This window comes from Thunnus thynnus, chromosome 13 (assembly GCF_963924715.1).
Source record: "Thunnus thynnus chromosome 13, fThuThy2.1, whole genome shotgun sequence".
In the NCBI taxonomy this organism is placed as follows: domain Eukaryota; kingdom Metazoa; phylum Chordata; class Actinopteri; order Scombriformes; family Scombridae; genus Thunnus; species Thunnus thynnus.
Genome location: NC_089529.1, coordinates 2,784,463 through 2,808,005, shown reverse-complemented (window position 1 = coordinate 2,808,005; position 23,543 = coordinate 2,784,463). Strand labels below are relative to the sequence as shown.

General features: G+C 38.8%; 1 protein-coding gene and 1 long non-coding RNA gene across 2 annotated transcripts in view; one reads left to right on the top strand and one right to left on the bottom strand.

Annotated features, from left to right (window-relative positions):
- opcml (opioid binding protein/cell adhesion molecule-like) overlaps positions 1 to 23,543 on the top strand; it is a 348,322-nt gene that overhangs the window by 13,042 nt on the left and 311,737 nt on the right. The window lies entirely within an intron of this gene.
- Positions 7,586 to 23,543, bottom strand: part of LOC137195147 (uncharacterized) — a 121,243-nt gene continuing 105,285 nt past the window's right edge. The window contains exons 4-6 of the long non-coding RNA XR_010931077.1: positions 22,085 to 22,193; positions 12,937 to 13,100; positions 7,586 to 12,815 (exon numbers count right to left, since the gene is read on the bottom strand). This is a non-coding gene — a long non-coding RNA (uncharacterized lncRNA). The remainder of the gene's footprint in view (positions 12,816 to 12,936; positions 13,101 to 22,084; positions 22,194 to 23,543) is intronic.

Here is a 23,543-nt window from a genome sequence, read left to right as displayed (position 1 = left end):
TGTGCCCAGCCTTAAAGTAAGAGAGTCTCAGAAAAACAAACCAAAAGAGAGTCTCCTAACTTGTTACTCAAAAAACCTCAGTAACTGTTACTCAGTAACCGAGTCAAATAACAGATAATCTACTTTGGATTTGGGACATTGGGATATTGTCTCACAAGCTTCACAACGGAACAATCATTGACAGTGAGTCACTACTTACACACAGTAGTGGCATTGTAACAATGGGGAACACAGGCTAGCATTCATTGGAAATGAGAGCATCCCAGTCTTTAAATGGATGCAAGTCACTGAATAGGCGACAGACGGCACAAGCAAGAACAAGCATTCAAGTGTCATGAGGCTGCTAGATGTAACATGAAAAGGGATTACTTAACCAGAATCCAGTGGTTCTAAAGATATTGGTACACTACAGTATGGCAGTGTTCCTATTGCATACAAATGCACTTGGTTTCATCTAGGGCTGTTTTATTGAGAACAAGCCCTCATTGACTAATTCATCCATTATTTACTGAATCAAAATGGGCGATAGCACAGGGAAATCAGTGTGCCAGTGGTCATTCATACTACAAAAGCCTCCATGGATTTGCTGAATGGCAGTACTCATTTGTTCATTTGGCATTTTGTTAATTTTTTTTGACTTTTACATATTTTCAGTGCTGTTTGGAACTAGCCACATTATGGTTATGTGGGTCTATGGTTAGTTTCTTGTATTGTTATTGTGATAATGCCATCAGGTCAGTCAGGGATTTCATTTGTGTTCTTTAGTTTCATGTAAACGAAGCTCAGTGGGTTCTTTGTGTAATCAATCAAAAGCAGTGATGTTGAAGCAGGTCATCAGAACAAGGTTGAAGTCTCTTCCCATTATTGACTGTGTAATGTGCTTGATGCTTGTAAAAGTGATTCATTATAGTAATGTACTGCTTGAAAGTATGTGGCCATTGGCTAGTTCAAATACTTTGCTTTGATGGAGTATTTGTGTTCAGTAATCCAGTCTATTGGGCAGCAGTGACAGCCACAGGGACCAGCCACAGGGAAGTAGAGTTACAGCTGATGAAGGGCGTCTGGCTGCACTAATCAATATTTTTATGTGAAGAATGGGTCAAATGATTAGGTAATGTGAAAGCAGCCACTTGTAGTGATGAACCTGCAGAGAATTATCATCCGACCCTGCTGTTCCCCTCAGATATAAGCAATTGTTTTTGTTTTTTTACTTTACCAGACACAACTTTATGTTTTGGCTCAGTCTCACAGATCTCATCAACCTGTTTCAAACAGCAGCAGGCAGCTTTTTTCAGTGAAAGAGCTCAAACACTACCTGCCAAGCTCCAAACAGCAGCAACAAAACCCAATTTAACTCTTGTTCTTTGTCACAGATCACAGATCAGTCATTGTAACTGTTAGTATCTTTGGCTCATGGATTTTGGATAACTTGTGTTCAGCATGGACCATGCTTGGCAAACAAAAGGTTTTCTTCTTGTTCCTTCGGTTGGATGTTTGAGCTTCACTGTGCACAATGATGTCTGTTTTCACATTAATCTGCTGAAAGGGGAAAGTTTCTCTGTGCTCACCTTAAATCTGAGTTTAGGGCTTGTACCTACAAGCACAATAAGTGACACTACAACTAGTTTGAAAGTCAATCATGGGCCAGTATTCAATTTACACAAGTGTGATGTGGAAACTTGAAGGCTCCAGTGCACAAACACTGAGAGTGAACTTTACAATGACGTAGGAGACATCTTGTGTCCAGCAATTAAACTTATGAAATAAAAAATATTTGAATATTCATACATTCTGGATTTTTCCAGGGAGAGGGAAGGGATGACATTTTCAGGATTCTATGAGGTAATTTACATTTTTTTGGAAAAACCATATCAGACACACATGAAACACACTGATCTGACATTTCTGGAGAGGATCATTTAAAATGATAAAATGATACATCAACTGGATTATTGCCATTTACCAATCTGGGAGCTATTTTAGTTGCTTAACTAGCTGCTCATTTCTGCTGCTTTTACAGCTGCTGCTGCTACCTATGCATGTCAGAATACACCTGCAAGCTCTGTTTCTTCACGCTTCCCCGTGGGGAAGTTGCACTGATCTCTCCCTGCTCTGTATGCTTCTCGGGGAGAGATACAAAATACAGCTTTGACGCCAAATTTCAATATATTTACATTTATTCCAATTAACATATCTAGATTTATACTGTAAATTAGTAGACTAGAGGGGGTACTCATTCTGATAGAAGTGCGCTGGAGCCTTCATACCCAAAAACTAGTAATGAATTTGTCCAGTATCCTGGAAATGGATCTTCTTGGTGGTACCTATACAAATATAATGTAGAATATATATGATCAAGTGACAAGCACTGCACATTTTCTTTGTATTTTCTATATCTAATTTATTCTGACCTCTACCTTTAATTGCTTAATGCTCATATTTTCAGCCAGCTTATCCTGGAAAGCATTCATAATGTTGTAATAATGTTAATGTAATGTAATAATAGTTGTGTCCCTTGGCTTCTTACTCACTTCCGCACAGCTGGCCAATCACAGCATGAGGTGGAAGTGAATCAGACATCAGAAAAGTGTGGGGGAGAGAGTTCCAAAGCTATTTGACCATCCGACAAGCAGTTCTGAAGGAGTCTACTGGCACCTTAAGTACAGCCTCACAGAGCCTCTAGCATGGCTGTAGCATGTAAAATGTAAAATGTTGCCTTCTTGAGATTAGCTGTGCCCTAGTTCAGGGTCTGGACCCTGCAGAGAACATGATTCTTATTTCTGGCCAACCCAAGCTCAACATTGCATGTATTTCTTTTAGTGCTATTAGGCATCCATGTATATATAGATACCTGAACAGAGTAGTGCTCTGTTTTGGTCAATTTGGAAATGAATCACAGTTTCTGCTATCATCAACTGTGTAAGAGTCCTAATAATAATTACTGAATTACTTTGTATGTACCAATTAGTCAAAAAACAAGGCCTTTGAATATCTGTGCACCAAATCATAAGTGCATCTACTATATGTGGTCATGCTTGGTTGTAAAGAGCTACATTTCTTTTGTGTCAGTCTCCACATTCACTGCCTCACACAAACACAGCCAGGTCCAAAACTGGTACTGTATCTAGGCCAGTGAGTGGTGGACTTGCCTACTAACACAGTCCTACACACTCATATGCTGCATTTTACAAATGGAACTCTGTGCCCCCTTTCAAAAAGAATTCACTTTTGTTAACTGCCAGAAGTGTGTTTCTGAATGGAGTCACAGCGAGGTCATGGCACTGCCTCACTGTTTACACAAGTACTGGAAGCTAGTCACCCAGAAAACAGCTAGAACAAAAAGACTCACTACCAAGCTGCTGGTTGTATGTTTTCAACCCATACTGATAAGAAGAAGCAATCATTATTTTTAATGAACAAGTTAATATTTTATAATACTATTTCATTTGTTGCCCACAAAGATTGCATTCAGTTATGCAACTCAGTTCTGTACCAGTGCTGTGTGTGTTTTGAAATGGCAGTGACCTTTATAAGTTCTTCCCTTGGGGTACATAACCCTATTTTGTGATGGCTGACTTCAAGCATTAATGACTCAGGCAGCATTAAACTTGAAGTTTGTACTTTTTCTAAATTTACTCTTTGTTTATAACAGCAAAGACTCTGACAATGTAATTAAATTTTATGTGAAATTCCTGGATATCATCAGGGGCCAATGGTGGCCTTGATGTCTATCCTGGATAACATCTGCTCACTTCATTAGTTCAAAATGCATACTTCCATTTGTATTTTCATGTTTTACTTCTCTGTACTGTTAAAGCTGCTCGTTGGGTAGCTAGGATACCATCTAAACTAACCTGCATGCACTGTTACATGTTGTTAACTTAAAAAAGAAAAAGTTTCAACTTAAAGGTATAAGTGAAAGGGCTGCCTTCAAATTTGAGCTTAAATTAACAAATAAAAATAGTTCTAACACCACCAAGAGTTATCTTGACTGAATACTGCATGTTGTATAAACTCTTAACCTCGTTTGGTGGATTAAGATCTCTTAATTTATTGAACTGCTCAGGTAATTGATTTTAAAGTTAAAATCTAATTCAGATTAAATTTGGTTGTATTTACAATACATTGTCTTAATTGGAAGAGTCAGCTTTCCATTTGACACAGCTGTGGTTGCTGCTGTTACTCTGTAGAGTCAGTATAAAAATAACATGCAAAGCTGTCCTCAGTGTATGGGGGTAGTGACTGAATTCAATACTAACCTTCATTGTGGTTTGTCTTGTTTTTAAAATTATTTTAAAAGAAAAAAACATGACTTATTTTAACATGTATTACAGACACACAGCAAGTTTCCATCAAGTATGTTTTCTTCAAATTACAAAATAAGGGTCTTGAGAGAATTTTAACCCTCAAACAATACATGCTGACACGTCTGTTAACATGTTAACTGTGTTTCTTTAGAAACTTAATTTAATGAGTTGAATGAACTCTCAACAGCACTTTCATTCAACTCATCATTTCAAGTCAAAAGTCAGAAGAACTCATGTTTATAAGTTCTGTAGTATTGTATAGTATTGAAATAAAAACCACACCATCCATACCAAATTTGTATATTGAATTAAAGTTGAAATTAATTAAGTTATATATTTAAGTTAAGTAAATAACAAAATATTAGTTGATTCTACTAAATTACTGTATGATCTTTTACAGTGTAGTAACCAAATTACCCATTCCCACAACTGTAGCAGTTCAGCTAAATTAAGCTCCTTTTTCAACTATCTACAACAATGTTTTGAAAGCATAATTATATGTGAGCTCATGACTTCTCTTTGTAATGAGATTAAAGATCAGAAATGAATCATTTTTATCCAAACCCACATTCTTGCCTATGCATTTAAATTTTTTCTGTAAAAAAAAAAAAAAAAAAAAAAGAAGCAAGCAAAACATGAAGCAGGCATACTGTGAGAAGAAAGCAACACAGCAGGAGCAGTGCGTGGATTTTCTTAATGCTCACAGCAGAGTGTGAGAAACTAAAAGGTCATGAACATCAACCTTCTCTGAGCTGAACAGAAATGTGGAAGAAAACATCTTAGCTTCAGGATGTTGCCACATAAAAGAGAAATGAGAATAGAAACATGAAAAGGAAGTTAAGTGCAGAGGTGCAGATGTCAGCTGGAGTTCAGTTACATACTGTCGATGTCACTCAAACTTTTACAGTGATAGATGGAAAAAACTGGAAGCACTGCCTTGGCCTCGACCTTATGAAATGAGATGTACTTGTTACAACGCTGTCAGTTTCACATCAATAATCACAAGCTTTGCAAAGATGGGGCTACACTAAGTCTTCTCATACACAGTCTTTATATTCAGACCAAAGCATGTCACCACCAGGTAGCAAACAAGACTTTTTTTTTACAGAGCTGCTGTACATGTAACCAGCAACAGCAATGCTGATATTTTGGCAGATAGGTGTAAACAGGCTGCAAGAAGTCACTGACATGAACAGGAAGCAGAGAGCAAAGTACAAACATGACCACTAAAGCGTAGTTGTCGAGAACCAAACCATGCTTTAGTCCAAGGCACTTAACAGAAGAGAAGTTGTTGTTTGAAGGAGAGTAGGGAGGTTAGATAGGATGGAAGGCGTCAACAGGAATTTCATCTTTTTATATTGTGGAAGAATCTCCAAACAAGAGTGATAAGACCTAAAAAGTGTATTCAAACGTCTCAATTAGAGCAAAGATTAAGCTAGTATGGTGGAGACTTCAGAGGAAAAAGGAGGGCATAAGATAACCACAGCTGTCCCCTAACCCAAACCATGATCTTTCCCTTACCCTGATCAGAAAACTGATTTATTTTGCCAACATGTCATTTGAAGTGGTTCTGGAAGGTACTGATAAATGTCCTGCCGGTAGGGGCGTTAGATGAGAGAGTACTGATATTTCATTCTGGAGGGCATTGACAAATGATGTGTTTTGCTGTTTAATTTGGAGGACATTTTAGCCATTTCTAATAGTAGCCACAAGTGTAATCTGCTGCTTATAATACATAATATGGTTCCTGACAGAAGAAGGAGGACAAGGAGATCTAACACTGTATTGGCAGTTTTAATAACAAAATATTAGTACTGGCTTTTGGAATTCCATCATCTATCACACTTGTCACTGTTGAACTCATGCAGAAAGCCTTCAGGCTGTGAAAAATTACCAACATACACCAACATACAGTACAACTCCTTTGTATTCTATCATGCAGTAAAATTAAAAAAAAAAAAAAAAAAGACGTTGAAAAAGAAAAGTATGAGACTACCACAGATGGTGACACAAGCTGGCACCAACAAAATTGAAAGAGATGCTGGAAACCAAAAAGTCTGGAGGTAAACCAGGAAGGCCCCCCTGCCTGACAAATCCATTCCCTGAGGGTGAAAAAGGAGGAGGTGAAAAGAAGCAGCAAATAGATCAGCAGCAACGCTCCTCACATCGGAAAAGAAGGTGAAAAACATTCAGGAGAAGCTGGAGCAGCTCTCCTGACTGAGCCAAGTGTGCAGAGCAAAGCCAGGATATCGCTCCTGACAAGAAAAGGTTCAAGAGCTCACTTGGTTTCAGAGTGCAGTGAAAACTGGCTGGAGCCCTCAAATCTACCTGCTGGAAATAACAGGTTTTGTGAGCACCTTGAAAGCTTTAGAGCAGCAGATACAAAGAACTTGGAAATCTAAAGCCGAGGTTCATGGGAACTATGAGAAGTATGATGGAGAAAAATGACCCCACCCCACCCCCACCACTTCAACTTTTAAAGGCATTGTTAAGCTTTGTATTATGTGTTTCGATTGATAGAAGAGTTTGACTTATTTGTTAGTGTGTCGGCGCATGTGTCTCGTGTGTGTGTTTGATGCATGGCGTGTGGCTGTATTTGTAGTCTGAGAGCAGGACAGTACTTTCCGTTTGATCATAGATCAGAGGCGCTGCATGGCCATCAGAGTTCTGTCTGCCATCATTTATTGATGAAACAACAATTTCAGCAAGACCCAGCCCCCCTCCCCCCTTTTACATCACCAGGACAGCTCAGATCTTTCGCTAACAGACGAGCCCTGAGCTGAATGTGAAACCTGCTTATTTCTCATACTTCACAATAACAAGGTCATTGAATGGCAGCAATCACTTAACACTGGACACATACAATCCGTCACGAGGCCACGAGTCTTTGCAGAAGTCGGAGACAGGAGAGCAGTTAGCTTCAATTTAAACTACAATTTTATTTAATTTGATAAACCTTATCTTTATTCATTGGAACTACTCATAAATCATATTTTTCATAACATTCTCAATGCAGCTACTAATAAAATGTTAAAGCATATAATACAAAGGACCTTCTGTTCACATTTTAGCCCTATCAGCTGGGCCTGTTTTCTCTTTGAGCTGTCACATCTCATTTGGTGTTATCTTGCCTTAAGCAATGCAGGCACCAGCCCCTCAACACTGTGTCACTGCTATTGGTGCTGCTCGGACTTCAACTAGGCAATGATGAGGTCATATTCGTTAAAGAGGAACATCTTCCACTGGGCAAAGTCAGAGAGGATGAGCCAGTGGATTCGCTTTGGGTGTAGTGTTACTGGTCTTGCTGAATGTACTATCTCAGGCTTATTATAGACATGGTGAGATTTGCTTTTAAACTATAGGTGGTCCTTGTTCACTTATGGAAGTGTACTCATTCATTCATCTATCCAACATTTTTAAAACTACTCAGAAATTGTTTCCATCAGTACATACTTTTTTAGGTTCGCTCAATGTGTTGTGTTTATTCATAATACTCTGCTGATTCCTGGAAGCACTAAAGACACTTCAATGTGAACCAGAGCCTTTCTAGTCCAGTGGTTCCCAGGCAGCAGGATGATTAGCAGAGTAAGAAATAAGCAGGAATGCACAGATCTGATCCACAAGATTTGAATCGGCTATGAGGTGAACGATCCACATTAAATACAGCTTCTCTCTCAAATGAAAGAAGCTGTAATGAAGGCTGTAATTCAGTGTTCGGATGGATGTGAATGATAGGTCAGTCACTGCAGCCTCAGTTTGTAGTGTCACAGCAATGCCTGTTAGCCTACATGAAAATGATCGCAATGAATTTCAATTTGGGGAAAACAAGAGAGCACTGATCTCACATCAGCAGATAACTCAAATTTAGATATCTGGAGAGAAAAAGGTGGATTGAAGGGACTAAACTAAATCCTGCTACACAAATGAATGTATATCATGTTTGCTATGTTCTTGTAAAACACAGATTTACCTTTTCAGGCCTGATTCAAACTATCCAATTATAGCTGCAACCCAAAAACATTATTATTCCAAAATATGAAATATGACATGAAATTGGAGGCACAGTGTAAACAGCATTAGCTGTAGCTAACTAGATAGCAGTGCTAGTGTACAGTCACAATAAATGCCAGTAACGTCTTTCCTCACTTGCCTCTCAGAGAGCTACAGAGCTAAGTGTGTTTTTCTGAAAGATAAATCCCAGGCTACTTTTGAAAAACTACAATCATTTAACAACACTTAACAGTGTTTCCTAAAATATTTCCAGCATCCTAAAAGACTCTTCCAACCATCTGGATTTTTAAAAAAAAAAAAAATTCACACAATAAAAAAAAAAAGATTTTAAGTCTGTGTTCCAAATTGCATCTCTCTAATGTCCTGATGGGGAGTGACATATGACCTTGCTTGATGTGTGCAACACTAGAAAAATATCAACACATTATAGCGAATACTAAAATAAAGAAATGGAAACTAACAATAATATAATAAAATATACTGGACAAAGTTTGGTTCATGTCATACAAATCAGGCAAGGTGCTTATCAAACAAAAGATGTGCCATTTCTGTCGACCATTTTTTGTTTGGATTAGAGAATAGAGGGAATAGGAAAACAGGGTAAAAATCTTTGTTGTGAATGGAATATATATTTTGTCTTGTTTTTCAAAGATCATAAAATGATTTATCTTTATCTTTTGAGAAAAAAGGGGCTGATTAATTAAGTGCCTCAAATGTAATTATAATAAATAAGAGGCACAAACTCAGGCCAGACCAGAGGAGCAAATATACACGTTTCTCTTTACTTGCTTGGATTACAGTTCAATGATATCAGCCAGATGTATAAAGCAGCAAAAAGACATTAATAATAATAATGATAATAATAATAAATAACATTTTTGAGTTTAAAGGTGCAGCACTTAAACGAATACTGGTGACAGTGACAAATCTGTGAAGCTTGTTTGGATTGCACTGTGTGATTCACATGTATTGGCTTTGAGAATGTTTTTCCACCATTATAATAAATAATTAAGTAAGCAACAGAAAGTGGACGGGTAGCATTATTCATAATGGAGCGCAACTGAAATGATTTAGCTTTTACTTTTTTATTTGCATCTATAGTAAATGTTACATGTAGCCTTTACTACGTAAAATGCAGCCCTGGCATACCCTGATAATAAATGAATAGCTTATATCAGTGATATGATAATGAGATATATGAATATTTACCATTAGCATAAATACAGCTTTCTGATCCTGTTGGATTTCTTACCTGCCAACAGTGGGAATCATCCTTCTAAAATGAAGTGTATTTAATGGATTATATTTTACTGTGCATTGCATATTATATGTTTAGCATGCAAATACTGGCTGTGAAATGTCTTCATCTCACAAAAATCATGTGTTGTCCATCAAATGTCCCAAAATCTTTTAAGCTCCTATAATACAGTTCTCCTTTATGTGTGTATATACAGATTGTATGATGATAGGGTTGTAAATGTTATTTTTTTAGCTCAATAATAGACGTTTCATGATGACATCCATAAGCAATCCTTCACTCATTTTTCTCATTATGAAAATGGCAACAAATGTACAGATGCGACATTCATTACGTGAAGATATTGAATGTTTTGACACTAATTAATGTAAATGCTGTAAAATGTCAGTATGATAATATACCTGCTGGTGGTGAGTTCAGCATAGACTCCTGCTGATGAAAAGTGTTAGCTAGCAAAGACAAAGACCAGTCCACCATACTGATTTAGGAGCAGCCGTAACTGTGCAGTACAGGATGTAGTGACCTTTTCAACTCTGCATGAGCAAAGTTTTTAAGGACAAAAAAAAAATGATGCCAATGACAGAATGCAGAGCAGGACACAGTTTGCTCAACTTCTCCTTTGCTGTCTGTTCTCATAATGCTGACACCCAAACACTGACACGCATGATTTGGGATGTCCCTGAGCATTTTGAAGAGCTTTAAATACCATTATGTCTGGACAGCAGTGAAAGATGTCTACGGACATCTGCATGAATTTTCCCCAGCCTTGAAACAGCGGAGCATCGTACATCTTGAGATGCTGCTAGAAAGCACAAATAGAAGAGATGCCTTGAAAATGATTTCTGGCTTGTGTGCCTGTAGGGATGCTTGTATTCAATGTGTATTTACAGATTTTGAGTGATCAGTTGGTTTTGATATACATTTTAATATGTTTCTGATAAGTTTGTAGGCTTATTATTTTGTGTGAACATATCAGGAACAAAGTCAATACAAATAACATGTTTTATATCACTCTATAAAATGATTATATTACTTTTGATTAAAAAAAATCAAAGATATTTATCATGGATGTTGCACTATCAAAGAAAACTAATTAAAATAAAGTCATCAAAATCAAATTGAAATTAAAATTCCAAAAAAAAGTTACATTTTACATATTTCTCGGACAGCGCCTGCACTGTACATCACAGTAACTCTCATCTCAGGTGCACTTCATTGTGGTTTTGGGTCTTGCAATAAATCTTTCCACCGCTGTTGGATAGTGTGACTTTTAATACAAAATCCTCAATTTCACACTTGTCAGTGGAGATGTAGTAGACCTGCAGAGCTGTCATGATTTCTGAAAGTGTAATGATCCAGTGTGAAAGTAACAGTCACAGAGAGACAGACATCTGGGCACAGTAATGGCATACTAATGACCATGAGCAGGTCACAGTTTTGTGGTGACATTCATCTAATCTAATAACTAATAAATGTCAGGTGGTCGTTTTTTTCTGAACTGTGCCAGTATTCACATGTTGGATTCTTTTGGTGAAATAATTTAATTGGGATTAGAGCTGCATGTGTTTTTTTTTAATGCTGCAATTTATGATTATTTTCATTTTGGATTAATTAGCTGTGAATTTCAAAATTTCAAGTAACTTAAAAAGACTGAGGAGATAGAATTGAGTCAATTTACAGCACAGGAGTCACCCTAATCCATCCCAAAGATAATTTTTCTTGTTTTCCACTATACAAGCCCTTTAATATTGAACTAACAAAATATAAACAAATCATCTATTAGTAATTGATACACTTACTACCAAACCAGTTACCAGTGAAAGTTGTTTGTCATAACGGCAATGAAGTTCATAGCTACCTCTGAGCTACAGACTAAAACCCAATTAACAACAGAAGCCAGATTATTCAGGCTATATTAAGTTCACATGTGTAATAGTATCCTCCTGGGAGGCTGACACCTAATGCCCTTGTCTTGTGTGAAGAACTCTTTTGAGTGACTGATGTATCGTAAGGGAGACGTCAGCTGTCAACCTGGCCTGTCACACTTGTCAGCAAGTCAATTCATTAATCATGTTTGACTCCACATGGGAGAGTGCCCTCCATTTGGCTGAGGTCTAAAACACCTGTGGCACCAGGCCAAGCTCTCTGCTGCTAGCTGGAATCCCATCTGGAAGTGCTATATGTCAAGAACATGCTTTGAAGGAAGCACATTAGACAGGATTGATGTCTATCATGTTTCTTCAAAGTTTGATGAGATGAAACTTTCACAGAAGTTGTGTACGCCGGGGATGAAAAAGCTTTTATCTGTGTGGAAAAAAATATTGCTGAGGCTGGTGAGTTTGGGAAGGATGTTGAGTACATTTGCTGACACTGGACAAAATGACTGAATACCATCTCTAGATGTCTCACAATAATGGACCCTGATTGGCTGACAGAGGCCAGCAGCAGCACAGGTTTTACAGTTCAAATTCCATCTCTACATTGGTAACCACTATCTACTACTGGTTAAAACTACTGTGGCATGATCCAGGCTGTAACAAAACAGAATTACCCTTTAACTGTGAGGAAAATAAGCCTTCTAATAATTACTTTTTTGGAAAATGGATATTATTTGATTAAGGCAATAATAAAAATGTAGTTAACTCGTTAACTTAGGTTCGGGAGCAGAACCACGCCTCACCCACACCTCTAATCACCTACCTAGCATTTATACTGAGTCAACCCATCCTACCCTGTTTGTCTCACATTTCTCGAGATCAGACAGACAGTGCTTCTCGCCTAAACACTTTATATTACAACTTCGATTTAAACAAAGACACAACTAAAAATCTTACTACTTACCATGGATCCAGACTTGCAGATCTACCCGACAGATTCAGACGGCGATCTGTATGACGATGTGTTCGACACAGGTCAACCAGACTCACAGCAGCAACCAGACCGCAGCCAAACACCCCGGTGCAATTGCTTGCGTTCGGTGATCAGCATACCTCAGTCCCGCCGGAGTCTCCATTCAACCTCCACCAACAAGATCTCAGGCCTCCTCTCCTTCTTCAGCAAGGGCTGGACGCCACGGGCATGGTCGTAGAGGCCAGCTATCTCCATTAAGCAGGCTTCCAGCTCCCCGCTCTCAACCACGGCGCACTCACTGTGCGTCTTCATCTGCCAGGCGGCAGTCTCTGCGCCCACAAACTGAGCCGAATATCAGAGACTGGACCGTTGCTCGCCTCCAACGTTTCCTGCAAGGTAAAGGCATTCAAATTCACCACAACGCACACAAAGCCGAACTTTATAGACTGTATTCAGCCTCCACCAACGCAGCGACAGACTCCGTACCTCCCGAACTTCCGGGTTCCTCACCTGAGCCACCAGCTGCCAGTGTCATCAGGCGTGACATCACACGGCCTTCGCTGCCTCAGCCACAGCCTGCATCATCAGCCCCCTCTGGTGGGCGCCAGGTTGTATGTCCCTACCATGCCTTCTCCCTCTGTTTCTGATTTCTCTCTGGTCGTTATGGACGATGCCTGCAAAATGGAAACAGCACCTCAGCACGCCCGTTAAGAAGCCCTATGCTGGATCCTGACAAACAACCACAGTCTCCCTTACATTATCCATTTTCTTGATTAGTCTCTCGTTGTCATCCCACCATCCTCACCTCCTTGCCACGGGCTTAATGCGCTCACAAACTCTTTCTCTGAATTCGGCGTCCCTCTTTCCGAGGAGTAAACATCAGGGCCTGGCACTTCCATTGAGTTCCTTGGCATCACACCAGACTCAATTTCCTTTAAGGCATCTCTGCCCTCGGAGAAAATACAGCGCATCTCTCTGCTCCTGTCAAATTACCTCCTGGCAGACAGATTCACCAAACGCCAGCTATTAGCCCTCCTTGGCTATCTTAATTATGCCATCCATATAATTCCTCAAGCAAATCTTTCTTGTCCATCCTTTTGTCTAAGGCTGCTGCTGTTCCCTCTCTCCACGATCGTCATGGACGATGCCTGTAAAATGGAAATGTGCATGTGACTAAATTTCCCATCTTCTTGGAATGGCATTTCCTTCTCTTTCATCCCCCAGCCAACATTCAACTTCACACAGACGTGGCTCCCTCCACAGGTTTTGGCCGCTACTATGAAGGGAGATGGTTCGCCTCTGCTTGGCCCCCAGTGTTCAAATCCCTTGACTCAGAGTCCTGTTCTCCTTCATCTGCGCTTTACGAGCCATACCTCTTCTTACTAGTTGCCATTCTTGCCTGGTCATCACAATAGCATTGCTGTTTCACTGTCTTGGTTCTCATTCCAGAAATTCAGACACTTGGTCCCAGAATCGGATCTTCATCCGAGGCCTATCCATTTTCAGTCACAATATTCAGCTAGCTCCACAGCTGGCAAACCTCTCTAACACTTCACTAGAAGCCATCCTTAACAGTCTTGTCCCAAGCACACTCTCAGCCTACCTTACTGGCTGGAATTGCTTCAAGGCATTTCACTCCACCTACCAGCTGCCTTTTCTCCCTCTGGACATCATGTCCATCTGCAATTTCATCACCCATGCTCATTCCATCCAAAATCCGGTCCTCCACTATCCAGACCTACTTAGCAGGAATCAACTCCTTTATCAAACTAGTCACTGACTTCCATTATCCTTCAACCTCCCATTCTCATGTTACCATGTTAATAAAACACTGGTATAAACAGGAACCAGCTCTCCCAGCTAGACACCTGCCACTCACCTCTGACCTTCTCAGCATCTGCCACTAAGGCATCACCTCAACACCCACTCTTCCTCACTGAAACAGAGCTCACGTTCAAATCGGTTCTATTTAAATCTGACTCTTTTGGGGGCCAGTGATCAGCTCGGGTGGAAATATGCCTGAGACGGAACCCCCACACTGAGTCTCCCTCCGCCTGGTCTTCAGTACATCCTCCCAGACCAGCCCAACAGATGACATCTTCCTTCTATCCTCAATCACATCCATTCATCTATCCTCAATATTCAATACCTCCTGAATTCCATTAAACCTTTAAACGACATATTGTTGCGGCGTGGTTCTTGCTAGTGAAACAATTGTTAAAGGCTAATTCCAGCTTTAATTTCATGTCATTATATCCTCTATAGTTTTTTTTAGGTTGGATTATATATTAACATAATTAAGAGAAAGTTCTTAAAAATAGAGATTTAAGGATAAATCATTATTTTTTGTGTCTTTTTCTTGTCTTAAAGGTACCTAATTAGAAATCAAATACAAATCCATATCAGATCCAAAATATGCTACAGTTAGACGCTATTCTACCCTTACTACCAAATTATGCTGTAATTAGACACCACATTTAATGCTACCAACATGGACCTATGATAACTTCATGAGACAACATAGACTGTAATTACATCAATCTAATGCCCTATTATATCACACATACCCTTTATAATAGTCAGACAAAACACTGAGAGCTCAGAGGACAATGTATTTTTTTGGCCTTCATTTAACATAGTTTCACTTTCTTACAGGGTCATTTGTCGCTAATTAGAAAAAAACTGTATCCTTAACTAAAGTCAAACTGTATCAGGTCACATCTGGTTGCTACTTAACACGTCCCTCGTAGCCTGGATGTTTTTCAGAGTCCCAGTGAGTTTGTAAGTAAAACATAGTGTAATACATGCTTCCTCGATGCCCTACTTCCAAACTAGTTAAGTTATCAGACCTTTTAATGCCATGTCACTATACAACCCCAGTAACATTAGGCTATGGAAGCTGCCAGGACATTGCATCTTTATTTCCCATTGTTAGATCCTTTCTAGACTTTCTTAGAGAGTAATTTGTGACACATTACAACAGAACTGTACGGTAAACTAAAATGAAATCACATATCTAACGCTAATCCAAAACACATATTAAAGCTGTATTGGTGTCACGACAGGTTGCTTTTACTAGATCTCTAGTTAATGGTAAATTGTATTGCTAGATGACATATTGTGCATGATGGAGAGGGTGGTAAAAATTGTGTGTGCATGGGAGAAAGATCCCACATCTGTTACTGTAATGTTAAATCACATCCCTGGTGTTTGTGTCATATTGTACTGAATAACAATGTTGACACTGGATTGGCTTATTTTTACAAAATAGATACACACTAAAACAACGGCAAGGAATTTTATACATCTATGATAAAATGTTTCAGATTTGAAAGACAAAATGATGCACATGCAAAATTATATCAAATACAGCTGCTGTTTGTAGAACAAAAACATACAACAAAGAATCCCAATACTGAACTTTTTGTGATCCTCTTATAAATTTGTCTGCAGCCATTACTAAACGAGAAAATGCACACATCTAGCCAAAGGTTTCAGCAGAAAGAGAATTGATGCCAATAGACTGCCAAGGCTTCTTTTCTTAATGTTTTTATTGGTGAAGTTAATTTGACAAAATATGATTATGTAAGTGAATCAGAACAATGGCTGAAATTTTTGATTTGTTAAATATGATACATGCAGCCAACTTCTTTCTCTATAACACAGTCCATGTGACCTTATCATAAAACACCAGTGTTCCTGACAATCTTGCTCCCAAGTGAAAGCCAGTGTGCTCAGCTCAAGAGAATGCCTGAAGAAATGTCAGGGTCAAAAAAACACATGCTACAGAGTTTGGATGTGACACACAAGTGATATGAAAAAGGCGAGATATCTTACGCTTGTTGGTGAGTCAGAAATCTCAATAGGTTTACAGGTTTTAGTATTAGAGGATTCAGTCACAACAAAAAACACCAAGACACAATGAGCATACCACAGGAATGAATGCACTGACTCCCTGAGCAGAGCAGCTTACAGGCGTCACACTGGCACTTTTAATGTGTAAACAATCATCTGTTTTTTCAGGTGTTATTCAGAGGTGACTCAGATGGCAACTGAAAAGGAAGTTTCAGGAAGGCTTTCATACAGTTCTACAATCTGAAAATTTGAGTCTCAGCTACTCTCTCATCAACTCACATATTGAGCTTTTTGCATTTCCAAGGAGTCAACTGCCGTGCTAACATTAGCATGCTAATATGCTCACAATAACAATTTTTACATATGCTAAGAGGGTATAATATTTACAATGTGCACTACCTTAGCTTTTTAGCCTGCTAATGTGCTAATTAACAGTAAACACAAAGTACAGCTGAGGCTGATGGGAATATCATTAGTTCTGAGGGTACTGGAGGAAGTGTTGAACATATTGAAATGTATCGAAACCTGATAATGGTGCTAGATGAAAAGTTAGGGTATCATCAAAGTTATTACAATTCATTAACATGAATGTGTGAATGAAATTTCATGGCCATCCTTATGGAGATCACTCAAAATCACAAATATCAACTTGCTAGTGGCACTTGAGGTATCTGAGGATCATGAATGTCTGCAAAATTCCACGGCAATCAATGAGCTAGCTATAAAGATATAAAGACTGACATTGCCATCCTTCAGAGCCTAAAAGGCTCTGAACCCTCTATATGCTACCATCTGAAACTATTCACATCACGGTTTACAGGACTGTGTGATTCAAGGAGGCTAATATAGCCAGATATCTTATGTTACTTGTTTTACACCACAAAATATGTTTTAAGAAAATTAAAAATGGAATAGGTCATTAGCTGGCAAGTGTGCAAAACGGCTGGCTCAGAGAGCTAACATTGGCTGATAATCTCTAAGCTAACTAGTAAATAACATCGGCTAACATTCCCTGACTTTTTTACTGTGGGTCTATAACCAGAGACTTTCTGAATCTTTAATCAACTTTGCTATAACTCAATGACCCACAACAGTATCCACACAAATGATACTCATGCACTGCCATGTTTAAAATTTGAAATTAGCAAATTTACAAGCAAGCTAGCTCAGAGATGATCTAAGTTAGCCGTCCGCTAGCTTATGAGCTTGGTAATGACATCTGAAACAACCAGCAGTTAACATTATGGCTTGTTCTGAAAAAACATCAGTGACTGATAACTTCTTCACCTCTAAGCCTTACATTAAAATTATGTTGATACATCACCAAATACATCAAATCTTTTTCTTTTTTCCCCCTTGTGATTTAGATTCACCGTTCTATTTAAAGAGTAGGAAAGCAGACTCAAACTGAACTTTAGGGAAAATGAGAAATGTCATGCTGAGTTACTTGGTGTGCCTTTGGGAGAAGTTTGTGTTTGTGTGTGATAATGTGTGTTTGCATCTGTGTGTGTGTGTGTGTGTGTGTGTGTGTGTTTGTACGTGTATGCACGAGGAGTTATGGGTAAGGTTGGGCTCAAAATACAAGGAGACTGGTAGTGTATTACTCAAGGGACTTTGAACCAATTTCACCTTATGTAATATGACTCTGGGGAAATCAACGCTGTCACAGTGTTTATGGAAAAGATATCATAGCAGATACATTTGCAAAAGTGGGGAGAAAAATGCAGAGGCAGCATACATGCCAGTTTATGAGTGGTTGGCATCAGCAAAGGTGTCTGGGGAATTATGTTGAAAATGAAATATTAAACAGTGAACATGGGGCTGTAAATGGGATGTCTGTTTCCAAATCCAATAAATATTGTGTAGCATATTACCCTCTGAAGACCTCAGATGTATGAACACTCAAGAGCAGATATGGCTGCATAAGTGAAAAAAGTTCAACTGGACCAAAGGGACAACCATTTTGATTGTCCTTCAATGTGGCCCAGGACACATTGCGTTTACACTGCTAAATGAATGTGGCCACATGTGGCCCAGACCACCTCTGAATGTGGTCTGAGTGATCGGATCTCAATCCGTCCTCAATGCGTTTACACCTGTACTTAGAGCTGTCCACTTGTGATCGGATCACCCGAGACGGATGTTAATACCGAGTGTAAACAGGGCCTAAAACGAAAAGTAAAGTCATTTCACCTCATCTAAAGACATGATTCTTTTCGTTTCTCTTCCAGTCTTGTGTCAAAGTTTGTTCCCCTTTAAATTGTGTTTCCCTCCCATTAGAATACTGCAGTACTCTCGCCACTCAGATATCGGTAGAACTAAATGCGGCAGCATCCTGTTACTACCATTTGTGGCAGCAGAGGCAAAAGTTAGTCGGCTGTCAAGTGTTGTTTAATATGTTTTCACTGTGTGGGTAATTCCATCTATGTAACTTTGATTCTTAGTTAATTTCACTTTACTGCATTTCCCCTCCTTCATAATACCAAAACTGAGAACATTTACATTTAACATTCATAGTGAGAAGCATTAAAAACTATAAGATAGATAGAAAATTATAAGCTACCTTGAAAATGAGTACAAGCTGACAAGGTCATAGAACTGCACATGCATAAGACAGTGACTGAACAGGCGGCAACAGTTTAGCCTCATTTTCAAATACATTTTATTTTTCATATTTCTGAAGGCCAGCAGCCTGTGGGACACCTTGGGGAATTGTATGGGATTAGGAGGAATTCATTATTTTTCATTATCAGTGGGTTGTGCTGCCACCAGTCATGACCATTCACGTCAGCTCCACTTATCCCTTTTTAAAGCAGTTCCCTCCCACCATCATGCACTGACAGCTTGGTAATGGAGTCCAGACTTGTCTCCCATACTGGGACATGCAGAGTCGAGTTAGGCTGCGAATATATACAACCTCAAATGTACTGCCAAGGGAAAAGATGTCTTTTTAAACTGAAAACATATTTCTAGAAATAATGAATATCTGGTCACATATGCAGGCATCATTCATTCTTTTACTTTCTGTCTACCAATTTAGTTCCGTTCAGGGTCACAAGCCTTTGTATTTGCAGAATTATCTTGGCAGGGTAATGTAATTATAACCTGGGGACACAGGAAGCCGATCACAGGAACCTGTCCGCTGAAATATTTACTGCAGTTTATGAGATTATGAATTGTTTTCCACACTGAAAAATGTACTGTGACATTTTTATTTTGAAAAGCCACTGCTTCCTAGCGGAGAAGTCTTGCCCATCGCCCCACAGCTGAGTGCCACCTTTCAAACTTAAGAGATGGAGACATTCAGTCAGAACTTACAGAGAAAGTCACTGAGCTTTTGCGTCTGACTTCTACATACTTGTGTGAAAACTTACTACGATGTTATTTAAACACTACACAATATTTTCACCAATTTCTTGATTGTTTCAATGGTTTGTCTGTTGTGTTGTTACTTAACTATTCTCAGTGACATTTTGGGACATGCATTGATAAAACTTGGTCAGTTTCAGAACAATAGTGGATAAATCTGAACCGAAAAAAGAAGAATCAAAATGGAGTAAATTGCACAAGGACTTCATTTTGCCTTTCTATAAAAATGTATCACATTTCTGTCTTTCCCTGTGGCTATTTCTGTAATGATGATCACCAAAGGGAGATTTCATGTCCTTTTATTTACCACATCACTGGTTATAACGGGCTGAAGACTACCACTCCCTGACAGAAGACAGAGCGAGACTGTTTACTCTCCACCAGTCCAACACAGGATGTATAATATTGCAGTGCTGCTAAGATAAATGTCTTCATCTTAAAACAAACCCAGCAAACATCCTGGGGTTTGATAAATGTGGATACAATAGTCTAAACATTGAATAAAGCAAGTAGAGATGTCATCTGCCATCCAACACTGACACTTTTATCATTCTGTAAAATATTTTTTTTCTAATATCAGTTAAAAACCATTTCCAAAGCTGTTTTGATATGAATTTCTACATTTTTATCCCTCATATGGTTTCTGGGTAGACCTAAAAAAAATTGCTTCAACATAGGCAAATAATTTCACCTTCAAATTTGTTATTTTTCAAGAAACGACATAGTACTATAAATAACTAAAATTCCATGATCAGTTATGGCTTTTCTTGCAGCAATGATTTTTTTATGCAAGGGCGTCGCTGTGGCACATAAGGGTGGGATTGAGTGATGCTTGAGGCAGACGGAGACAATGAGCTGCCTCAGGAGAAGACAAGTGGCACCTGAGACTTGTTAACCCTCTCCTATGAAGATTTACTCATTTCTTTCACAAGAGAAGATAAAAATCACATCTCTGGAAACCACCCACCCACACACGTGTTTTCAGTTCGTCAATTACAGCAGTAGTTTCTGCTGTATTATTTGTACTGTTTGTACTGTTGCTGATGCATGTTAGAAAGTATTAACTACTAATTTGGATGGATATAAGTGCTGGATCAGCAGTCATAATGTTGCAATTTTCTGTGTACAATAGATAAAACAGACTTAATGAAATTATTATTTTTAAATACCATGATTTCTGGGGTAGGTTGGCCACAGCTGTGTGTCAGTTACACGTTATAATGACAATCATGGGTAGGCCTACTGGAAGACACTTGATATTACTGGTCCTTCTGTAATATTACAGTACAAAGTGTCTCTTGTCTTGTTTCAACCTATTTATCATTTATAATTTATAATTCTCAACCATTAATTTCTTTGTGACACCATGGAGTGTAATTATACATACAGTTTGCTTCAGTAAAGCACCGTATAACCTGCTGTCAGTCTTCATAATCTGATTACCCCACATGGGTCTATGATGCAGGATGACATGTTGCTGAAACTGTCTGATGGATGAGTCAGTCAGGAGTAAAGGTCATGACATCATAGCCTCTGTTCCACTAGCTTCTGTAAGTCAATCAAGCAGCAACTATCAAAGCTTGAAGCTGAAGCAATGTAGAAGTACCTTGAAGTGCCACTGACAACTGCTCCAACTGACTCCCATTCAAAAAGCCTCAACTTCTCTCCAGAAATACAAACAATAAAAACAGTCACTATTTTCAACTAGTGATTATAGTCTCAATCTCTAAATTCGGGCCCTATATAAGTGTGCTGGTGGTCATTTTGGAAATTATTGCTCCGTTAATAAGATTCGAAGACATAGTAGCTTTGATGTCTGACGTGTGGGTGTTGATTGACAGCTGTGATTGACAGTTGACTCACCTGCTGCGCTCCCCAGCTACGGGACTCACAGTGAGTCAAGCTGTTGTTGCAGGATTTCACTACATTTACATTTACATTTGCATTTGTTACTTGATTATGATACCTGGCCTGTTAGCACAATTTAGATGAAGTAGCTAACGTTAACTCAAGTGCAGCGCTCGGTATTCCCAGTAAGCTAGCGTTAGTTTTGGGAGGTAGTGATGTGTGTTTCCCGAGCATCCTGCATTCCTTATTTGGAAGGTCCTGGTTCCAAATGGAAAAGAAAGCGCTGACCATAAGCTGCAACTCTGGGCTTGAAACCAACAGGTGACGTCAAATCAAAGTTTACGTCCGTCTTTATATACAGTCTATGAACTGAACACAATTTGTCATTCAGCGTTTCAGATTTTCCTTTTAAAAAAATGAAACATGTTCATGGAGTCCACTTTCCATATTCTAAGACAACTCATCATCCACTACAACACTTGCTATCAGAAGGTGAAATTGTCTTGATTTTAAGAAAACAAAATAATGATTAGTTTGTGAGTACAGAAAAAAGCTCAGATGAAAATATACCAATACAAGTACTTACGTCATCGTAATTTGGTTTTGTCCATATCCATGAAATTCACAAAAAGTCTCTTCTAAAGTCATTCTTCAGGTGTAATCTCTGCTGTCTAAAAATTTCTCCAGCATTCAGTCTGATTGTTATGGAACTGTTTTGCTGCCACGGCAGAAAAAGAAAAATGTGAAAAATTTATTGTTATAACAAGATGTTTTTCACTTTATAACAAGATATTTTCATGTTATAATGACATACAAACTTATCGCATTATAACAAGAAACTTTTCTTGTTATCGTTATAATGTGAAACTTATGTTTGAATGAGGAAACGGTGTGCGGAGAACGGATAAACTGAGGAATATCGCTCATTTGTACGAATGGTATTAAGTTCTACCTTATGCTTGGGTTGAGACATGACAAGATTATGCTGTAATTGAGCACGGTGGATGATATTGTGATAAGTATGCGTATACTAACAAATATTTTAAAATGCATGGGGCTGTACAGAAGAACAAATGAGTCCCACCCTCTGGAGGTGGCGTCATTTCTCATATATCAGCTGGAGGGGCATTATTCAGCTGATGTTGGAGGAGCAACCAGAGTCCACCAGCATTAACACACACGCAAGGAGCACATAGGTCGCTGACTCAGGGGTTGCACAAAGACTGATTTCTCTCCATAGTCTTCATGGAATGATGAAATTGCAGCAGCATGTTTTAACTGTAGATAGAGCCACATTTCTATCTACTAACAGCTAGATGAAAATTAACTCATGAGATAGAAGGCACAATGTGTGTCCCTCTCCACACACCAGCACCTGTTACCGAGTTATCTGCTCACCATGCGTGAGCATGGCAGGGTTGTAAAGCCCTGATCGTGATATGCAGTTGCATGCGTGCCGCATGTCCAAATTGCACCAAATTCAACACAGCACTCCCTCTTTTCCCCAGCAATGCACCTGCTGAGTGTGGAGTCAATTCCGATGAACGGTTCAAGAGATACACAAAGGACATACAGACACATAGGCATACAGACAGAGATTCCTTGCACCTATAAACACAAACTGCTTTGCTTGCTCTGTCTTGTTATAAGTCAGATATTCGCATTACAGGATCAATTTAATGTTAACAAGTTTATCTGCAGCTTGGCATTTCAAGTTCACACAGGGGTTGATGCCGAATGTCACAGCTGATGCCTCAAAGGAACATTTAGATTTTGACAGTACAGTAATTGGGAATGGTGATAATGTTGGCTAGGCTTTTTGCAATTACACATTGGGTGCATATTAATCTATTTATTTTCCTGCAATTTCAATTCTAGAGTTTTTCTTCCAAAACATTGATAATCCTGAAAGCCAGAAATGTCTGGAAATTAGTCATTAGGAGAATCAAATGAGTATTTTGACATTGTCGTATTGGTAGGCTACTTTTACTTAAGTAAGGGATCTGAATACTTCTTCCACAAATGCTTGCAGGATGGGAGATATC